We start from the raw sequence: 10143 nt of genomic DNA, 5'->3' as shown, positions 1-10143 counted from the left end.
ACTCCTCTCTCCTCTCTTATATTCTTTTAAACTGGACATCCCATTTTCCCTTAAACATTCCCTTCTTCTATGTCTTTGCTCCCACAGTAACTCCAACCCTCTTCACCCAATTCATTTTCTATCCCTCAGCTCAAATTCACCTTCTTCAAGACTTTCACTTTCCCTTTCCCCTCAGTCACACTCAACTAAATGTATGACCTTCCTGCTCATTCCCAAGGCATTATCTTTGTGTCTTTTTCATGCCTTGTATCATAATATGCTTTTATTCAGAATTATTTTGGTTATTTAACTAATCCAGTCACACAATGCAAGCTGGTTGAAGACTGAGACTGTGTCTTCTCAACTTTTTAATTATGCTGCATGGGCAGTGGATTATAAATGAATGCTCACTGAACATGTAGATTTAGTGCATGTAAGTGTTATCTCTTGTATTAAACCCTTGAAGTTGGAAACCACATCTAACTTATTTCTACATCTGTAGCATCTAACCAGTGCCCTGTGCAGTAACAGGTATTCAATAAACACTTGTGAAATTAGTAAGGTGGGGAGATTGAATATAGGATAAATGGATAGATGGAAGGGTGGATAGATGGAGAGAATCTGTACATTTTTCCAAAGCTCTTTGGTTATTAGTTCTTCTAGTCATAAGCCCAGTCTCCAACTCACTTTTAAAGAATTAATACTCATCCATGACCATTGCTAAAAAACAGGGCATAGAATAAATTCCTAAACCACTTTTGACAAACTGAGAACACATATAAATCCAACCTTCCTTCCTTAAAAACCAATAAGCTAGGGGTGCCTGGGTGGCTCAGTCGGTTAAGTCTCCGACTTTGGCTCAGGTCAGATCTCACGTTCGTGGGTTCGAGCCCCACGTCAGGCTCTGTGCTGACAGCTAGCTCAGAGCTTGGAGCCTGCTTCCATTTCTGTGTCTCCTTCTCTGTCTGCCCCTCCCCTTCTCATGATCTGTCTCTCTCTGTATCAAAAATAAATAAAACATTAAAAAAATTTAAAAACCAATAAGCTATTTGGGAAGGGATGTCTCTCAGCAATGGGAATGTTTCTCTGCACCTGACAGCAGCGACTGACTGAGAGGTAGCGCGCGGGGGGGGGGGGGGCGCCTATTCAGCCACTGCCTAGAGCAGGCTCCAATGTTCCACTGTGAACAATTCTACTGGTTGCTTTTAAAGGTAAAATGCAGGACTGACTATAGAGAAAGCCAAAGAAGCAGTCACCTTGGCTAGGCAGGCCCTAAACAAAATCATAAAGGAAGTAAATATGGTTGCAGTGACCTCTATTTACCCTTTCTGCCCAGTCACCCACCTTTCTAAACTTCATTTCATTCCACAGTGATCCAATGTGCTTGTGCAGCCTTGGTCCCATCATGGAAGAAATCTAATAAACCAGATAAAAACTAATTCTCAATAACACACTGGTGCCGTCTCAGGGGGAATTATATTTTAAAACAGAATCACTGAGAAATGACAATGTAAATCCAATGAACTAATTCCCTAATTCTTGAATGTTTACCACTGTTACTATCTGTCTCCTCTAAACAACAGAGCTTAAAGTAGACCATAAACCCCGGTATATGTTTTAGAAATCCTAAATTCACACAGGCAGTTAATGAGAGAACTGTAGCCCATAGCCTGGCCAGAGTATACTGTCACACTGCTGGACCAGTATGAATTTTAAGTCCCAGAGCCTGGATTTAAAAGACTCTGCTTGCTGAGAGGGCAAAGGGTTGCATTATGTGCCCAAATCAGATATTTATGGATGCCAGATATAAAAGGCAGTTGATTCTGTACTATTTCAAAGTGGCAAACTTTCAACTTATCAAGGTTGGCCAAGCCAACAAACTGTGAAGGCATCTCCATGAAAAATAAAGGAAGCAATGGGACCCACATCCACTCAGGTAATATATATATATATATATATATATATATATATAATGTGTATCCTTATATACTGCTGATAATCCACCATAGGAGAAAATCAAGTAAAAACAACCTCCCAGGCATTATTCTCACCCATCCTTGAACATGGACTAGTCTCTGTGGTCTAGCCTTGCCCAGGAGTTACTGGAATCTGCTAAGCAAACTGCAAGAGATATTAGGTTTTAAAGACTATCATTAGAGCATCTATGAGGATCATAGAAAGAACAGGGTCCATTTTAAAAAACCGTATAGAAAAGTCCTTTTTTGCTCATCCTCAAAGGAGATTATCCTAGTCTCCCATATCTTCTAGAGTAAGTGGTGTGGAAATTTAGAATTATATGCCATGTCAAGGCAATCTGGGTGGCTCAGTCGGTTAAGTGTCCAACTCTTGATTTCAGTTCAGGTCATCATCTCATGATTCATGAGATTGAGCCCCATGTAGGGCTCTATGCTGACAGGGCAGAGTCTGCTTGGGATTCTTTCTCCCTCTCTTTCTGCCCCTCCTCCACTCATTCTCTCTCTATCTCTCTCATTCAAAATATATAAACATTTAAAATTTGTTTAAAAAAAGAATTACAAGCCATGTCAAAAACTTAACATGTCTTCAGAATAATCCAAAAATATCAAATTTTCAGTGGAATTTTTCTATTAATGTATTTTATGTTCAATTTTTTTAACATTGCCACCCTATATGTATAAACTATAAGTAACAAATCCCTAGAGCCCAAGTATTTATTAATCAGGAAGTTAAGTAATATTTACAAACATGTTTTTGTATTAACAAAATTGCTCTTAGGTATGTCATCCCAAATCCTCTAAACAGCCCTACAAGGTGAAGATTATTATTTTTATTACTATTAACACTATTATTACAGGTTTGGAAACTATGTTAATCAACATTCCTGAAGTCATAGCAGCTAGTAAATGATGGTTTCTAGGACTCAAATTCAGGTTTGGTCTTGTAACTCAATATTCCATATACTTGTCCCTGCGCTAAGATGCTTCAGCAAAATCTTTCAGCATTTTCCCGTTCTCTGCTGAGTTGGAAGTCCTGTGGATTCCTGCAATAAGTTCTCTGGTAGTGACAATTACCCTCAGTAGCCCCCAAATAACCATTAACATACTGATTAGTGTACACTGCTTAGCTCTGAGGCCCTCCATAAACACTTGTAACCCCAATAAATACTCTCTGAACTAGTGAATTCATCAGAATCTAGATCCTACAGGTTCACTTATATGGCTTTGATCACCTCCTAGGAAGGAGGAACATTTTATTAGAGTGTGCAGACACACATCCACATGTGTTGTGTATCTATATGTGTAAGAGCATGCACGTATGTGTGTATGCCGGTTCACCTCTCTCAATTAATTACTACCAAACCTCTCCAGGGGCTAATCAAGACCTAATTTGTGTGATGTGTCAAACTATAATTTAGGGATCTCTGATGTTCATATACCCCACAATTATTGTCAATGACGAAGTTGGAGGTGCTGACAGCCACATAAAATCTCTTATTCCATCAACATCTAAAATATGGTGGAAACTGCACCTGCAACTTGAATTCCTTAATCTACGTCGCTGCCTTTTTGAAAAGCACTAATAAATGTCAATGGAGTGAAAGGACAAGATTATAGGCTTCTTTCTTCTCATAGAAAAAAATCACTATGCACTGGCTGGAAACCAGCAGCATGTCATTAGCTGGGATTGTTAAGCCACGGCACTGCTGATCACTGTAAACAGAGGTGTTGGTAAGGGGCTAGCTGCTGAAATCCCTCCAGTCTCACGCCAAAGTTCACACACAAATAGCAGAATAATACTTTTAAATTGATGTCTGCATATAGGAACCCTTCTATATGTAAGTATACAAAACCAACCTATTGGCTCAATTACTAGGAATGTTGATGGGGGGATGATAACGGTTAGGGATAGGTATTCTATCCAAAAGAATTATAATGCAAACCACAGATAGGAGTCACATATGTGGTTTTTAATTTCCTTCTAAACACACTTAAAAGGGAAAAAGAAACAAATGAAATCAATTTTAACAATACATTTTATTTAACCCAATAGATCCAAAAGAGTATCACAGTAACATACAATCAGTATAAAAATTATTGAAGTGTTTTATACTTTTTTTAGTACTAAGTCTTTGAAATCCATTGTGTTCGCACTTTGATCTCAATTTGGACCAGTCAGATTTCAAATGGTCAAAACTATATGTCTACAGAGACACTCAAAAGGTCATTGGTTTACAGAAGTCACAGTAGAGGTAGAAATGAATAGGCAAACTACAAACTATTTTTAGGGCAGTGAAACTACTACATATGATACTACAATGGTGGAGACACGTCAGTATACATTTGTCCAAACCCACGGACTGAACTGTACCAAGACTGAACTATAATGTAAACTATGGACTCTGGGTGATGATAATGTGTCAGTATAGGTTCATTAACTGTAATAACTGTACTGCTCTGGTGGGGAATACTGATAATGGGGGAGGCTGTGCATGTGGAGGGGCAGGTGTAGGTGAGAAATCTCTGAACCTTTTGCTCAATTTTGCTAAGAACCTAAAACTGCTCCCAAAAAACTGAAGTGTATTTATAAAAAGTTACATGTGACTAGTAGCTATCAAATGGTACAGCACAGTTCTGGAAGAGCTGCATCCATCTATAACCCTGGTAAGGGCAGGATTGTGTGGAAACGTGGTTATGTTAGTCAGGATTCTGTGGGTTCCTCATATCAGAAATACATTTCAAATTAGCATAGGCAAGGAGGGGATGGGGACAGAGATACTGTTCACTTCAAAAACTGCCACCAGGTACCAGTATCTCTCTTATTTCTGCTTCCATGTGCCAGCTCTCTCCACAAGCTAGAACTATAACTTCTGGAAGCATGTGAACTCATACCATCTAGCATGGCCAGAACAGGGAGACTTCTTCTCCATCAATTTTGATGTAAAGACTCCCAGAGAAGCATTCTGATTGGCCAAGACTGAGCAGTAAGTCCACCTGTGTGGCACAGAGGGCAGGATACCGTATGTGGAATCCCTTACTGCACTCTGCACTATCCACTGTGGACCTGAGAGTTCCAGGGCGGAGTCTAGAACCTCATGGCTGGAGGAGAGAGGAGGCTTGCTTTCTAAAAAAGAGGTGATGCATGCACACCAGGCCAAGCATACCGTGTGACTGTCACAGAAATCAGGGACTAGGATCTCCCTAGAGGATGGGTTCTCATCTGAGAAGCCCTTCCCAGACACAATCAGAAAGTGCCAGCGACCATGAAAACCCCACTGGTCCTGCCCATCAAGACACAGCTGCAGAAAAATGGGACTTGGGCCCAGGTTCCGAAGCTCAGAATTTAGCCTTCCTTTCAACACAAAATGATTTTCAGTGAAAGTGGAAACCCACCCTACAAATATTTAAACCTTTACCAGGGCAGTTTTGATTGTCATAATGACCATGGGGTGCAACTGGCATTTAATGGGAAGGAACCAGAGATGCCTTAAGAAGATGTTGTGTTTCTCTAGCCCTTACTACACACTGTCAAATGTTTTTAATGACAACAATATCCAGTTAAATGATGTCTGTTTCCTTTCAAACTAAGCACATTCATTACCACTCCCTACAAGCATCTGTCTCTTTCAATAAGACTTATAGTATAGCTGTGCCTGAGCATCTGCATGTGTGCATTTTATTTGTTTAATGTTTATTAATAACATCATTTAATAATTAATTTAATGTTATTATTAATATATTTAATAATTAGTTAATAATAAAACATCATTTAATGTTTATTTATTATTGAGAGAGACAGAGACATAGAGTGAGCAGGGGAGGGGCAGAGAGAAAGAGGGAGACACAGAATCAGAAGCAGGCTCCAGGCTCTGAGCTGTCAGCACAGAGCCCGATGTGGAGCTTGAACTCATGAACTGTGAAACCATGACCTGAACTGAAGTTGTACGCTTAACCAACTGAACCACCCAGGCACCCCGCATCATTTTATTTTAAACCGATATCCTTTTTTTCTTTGTATTACAGTTAGAACCTCATATTGATTTTTTTAATTATGTGTTTTGTGCTTCAATGACCTATAAATTTAGTTTCAAGATAATAAAAGGAACATCACAAAGTATGTATTTAAAAGGTAGACATTGATGGGGTTGAGAATCTCTGAATTATACGAAGGACAGGCAGAAGGCCCTGGAGAGACATAAAGAAGGAACCACACAAGGATAATCAATGAGGGATGTTGACAGTGGGACAGAGGCAGAAAGAGAAAGTCAAAAAGAAGGAGAGGCAGGGCAAGTCTGAGAAAGGAAGACATCCTCCTCACCACCACCGCCCCACCACCTTGGCCCCTCTCCCACTTCATGAGAGCTCCTCTCTCTTATGCTCTACTCTCCTTTTTCTCTTGTTTCGGTCTTCCCCAGCCTGCCAGGGGTATGGCACGACCACTGACAGCACATCCCTGACAAGATCATCTACAAGCAATTATATTCAAGATCCTGAACCCCAAATTCCCATTGGCTCTGCCCTCTGTCATCTGTGAGATGACAATCATCAGAAAGAAAAATGGAAGTCGCTGGCAAGATGCAGGATGGAAAGGAAACCCCTGTTGAACTATTACATTGCAACTTTGAAAGTTACTTACAGAGACTAAGTAGAAATATCCACATATGTCAGGTGCATCTTAAGTCAAAGGCAGAATATTTCTTTTTATGTACCCTATATTATTACAATGTTTTTAAAACGGCATGATTGTAGATAGTAACTTGCCACGGCAGAGGCAGGATATTTCAAAAAGTAAAAAATAGGTGCTGTGATATTGGTATTGAATTGAAATTAACAATTTTTCTTTAACAGCTTCCATTACAGTTAAATATTTCCCTCCCCCCACCTTGCCCCAAAATCTGTCCATTTCACTCTTCCCCTACTTCCCTACTCAGAGCAGCTCTCCTTCCCAGTGATTCATTCCTGGACTTTTCCTACCTGGGAAATCAACTGAATCCTGTCTTCCAGTGATAGTCCTTCAACTTCCCTGAAAAAAAATGTATAAGCTTTACCGGAAGTTAGCAATTAGCATCAGTTGCATTGATATTTCAACCTAAAAACTGTTTTCCATACTCTCAGAATATTAACATCATTCACACCCTTCTGCCTCATGTTGAAATAAACTTCTTACTTTAGTAACAGGCTATAATTACTCTTTAACAAAATAAAAGCCTTCAGAACACATGCATCAGAAACATGTACTTTGATGGAGGGTATATTAAAGCAGAATTCTTTTAATGCAGAATTTGAATTTATTAATATTGATAATGGAAATTTTTAAAAACATTTTTTAACATTTGTAAGAATCATAGGAAAGTTTATTCAAGTTTGTGCAGAACAGCAAGCAATGGCTGATTCATATTATCTGCAGTCCCTTAATTCAAGAATAAACTAATTTGTAATTGTACTTTACTGACCATAGAAAATCAGACACACAGAACCCCATTCTCCATGACTTCTCTGCATCTGTCAAAACTGTTGACCATTCTCTCTTTAAAATCCTTCTTTTCACTTTCACAAAACTGGACTACCCTAGTTTGCCTCATCCGCCTCCTATAGGCAGGAACAATTTCTCCATTCAGAAGATGGAAGGGGCTGCTCCTCTCAGCAGAACTGTGCCAAAAAGAAATCCAATGAGCAAAGTAGAAGCTTGGGGTGGTCATCATAACAGTCAAAGAAGGGACTATTGAACAGGGTCAGTTACCTCAGACAAAAAGTAGTTACACCTCAAGGAATTCAGAAAAAAGATAGCTCATTTCCTGATCCAACAAACTCTAAAGGGTTTTTTAAAACTCACTTATTCATCGTTTCTCGGCCTTTTGGCTAAGCTTGAGTGCAGTATCTGTTCTCATCAGCGTAAAAACTCACTTCAGGGGGTGCCTGGATGGCTCAATCAGTTAAGTGGCTGACTTGGGCTCAGATCATGATCTCACAGTTTGTGAGTCCGAGCCCTGCATGGGGCTCTGTGGTGACAATTCAGAGCCTAGAGTCTGCTTTGGATTCTGTGTCTCCTTCTTTTTCTGTCCCTCCTCCACTCATATCCTCCCCCCTTCTCTCTCTCTCTTTCTCTCTCTCTCTCTCTCTCTCTCTCCCCCTCCCTCTCTCTCTCTCTCCAAAATATATAAAAAACATTTTTAAATTTTTAATAAAATAATAAAAATAAAAAATAAAAGCTCACTTCAGGTGGCACTTGCCTCTCATTTGTTATACGCATGGGGGCACCCCCAAAAGACTCCATGCACCTCCCATTCCCCTCACATCTTTCAAACTGTAAATCACCTGCCAATGACTCTCTCCATATCCAAGTTCTATCTTTCCTCAAAGCCTCTGGGAGATCTTTCTGTGTGAAGTATCCCCTGACTGTCTCAGCCTAGGCAACAGCTCCCTCCTCTGAATGTTCTCTCTGGATTCTTTATTTGGCTCTTAGTATATGCTAGCTTCATCTACTTCTTGTTTTTGCTCATGAGCCAAAGTTCCCAAACTGACCTGGAAGTTCTTCTAGGAAACAAACTACCTTTCCTCTCTTTATAATTCCCACAGTTCAAATTAATGGCCACTGAATGTCATAAACATAACAAAGATGCTTACTGTCACGTGCCAACTACCGTTCTCCCTCATGGTTATTTTGAGTAAGGAGACCTGAAACCTGGGCTCTGTTCTTGTCCATTCCCCAACTCCCCACTGAGTCACAGGAGCAACCCTGCTAAAATTCAGTTTCTCATTTGTTAGATGAGCCACAGAGACAACAAAGGTGTGGCTCACAGATGGCAGATGCCGCTTATTAATGTTATTCTTCAGCGGATGTTGTCTCCCTCCTGGCATGTTTTGTGGAAAAACAAACAGACTTCCTTAATTCTCTGTATAACTCCCTGACCCTTCTGGAGTTCACACTGGACTCCTTGCCCTTGACCAGCTATGCACATAGGACCGAAACTCATCCCTAGAGATGACTGTTTCACCTACCTCCTCTTCCTGCTGGAGACTTCTCAGGAAGAAGCAGAGAGCTAACCCAAAAGGGAGGGTGGGCCTCAGTATAAGACCTATTAAGCTACACCCTAAAAATTTCACATAATGGCAACTTCTAAATGAAACGAACATTCTAACTATAATTCATGGCCTAGAGCATCTTTTTCATCAAAGGCACCACCTGCAGACCCAGTAGGACACTCCAAATGTTGCAGAATCTGAGGGTCTGTGCCCACTAGGGCAGACTGGAACTTCTTAAACAAATTAAGAGAGGTAATATACAACTTGGAACTGTGACTTTCCTCTCCCCTTAAAACTTCCTTGGATAAATTTCTTAACCACCCTCCACTTCATTTCTTTGTTGAAAAAAAAAAAAAAGTCTGCTCTCTCATGAAAATGATGGCCGAAAAAAGTTTTTTAAATGCCTTCTTTTGTTAAAAACTTCAACAGATTTTCCTCCCATTTACAGTTCTAGCTGTTGGATTGGTAATTATGAAAGTTCATCAGACATGGGAATGATTTTCCCCGTTTATTTAATAGATTTTCAAGTAAACTAGTATAGAAATTTTTAAACTTTCAGACCTTTAAAAAATCTCAACAGATGATTTCACTTGAGGCATGGGTTCTGAGCTCTAATTGATTGTTTTCATTGTCTGTTTTAGTTTTCCAAGTGCTGTGTCCATGTCTGATTTTGGCTCTTCATTCATGGTGATACAAGGCCGCTATGTCCCATGCTGCTCTATAGTTCAACTGTTTAGGAGAGTTAATGGCTTATCGACACTAAATTAACATTAATGAATGTTACTGATAAATAGGTGAAAATGTCATATGAAATCATACTTAGTAAACATAATATTAATATCTTAAGGGATATTTTTATCTAATCATGCAGCAAATTTTATGGAACAGGTCCATATCTAGGAACTCACAGACTAATGTGAAAGACAAAAGTAAGCAAGTTTTGTACTAAAATGATAAAAGATATGACTGGCATAAGCAGTAAATGCTAAAAAACACAAAGTGCTCAAAAAACAAAACCAAAAAACCACCTAAGAGATTTGAGGAGAGGACTGGGGAGAGAGAAAACTCAGAGTAAGTCTTCCATAGCTTAGTCAGTCCGAGTTGAGCCTTTAAAACAAGTAATTGCATTAATAATAATAACAATAGCACAACTACAAACTAGGCA

General features: G+C 39.5%; 1 pseudogene; it reads left to right on the top strand.

The window, feature by feature from the left end:
• Positions 1–7794: 7794 nt before the first annotated feature.
• On the top strand, positions 7795–7972 carry LOC115295002 (annotated as a pseudogene).
• Positions 7973–10143: the final 2171 nt, after the last annotated feature.

The sequence above is a fragment of the Suricata suricatta genome, chromosome 6 (assembly GCF_006229205.1).
Source record: "Suricata suricatta isolate VVHF042 chromosome 6, meerkat_22Aug2017_6uvM2_HiC, whole genome shotgun sequence".
Lineage (NCBI taxonomy): Eukaryota > Metazoa > Chordata > Mammalia > Carnivora > Herpestidae > Suricata > Suricata suricatta.
This window is presented reverse-complemented; position numbering and strand designations above follow the sequence as displayed.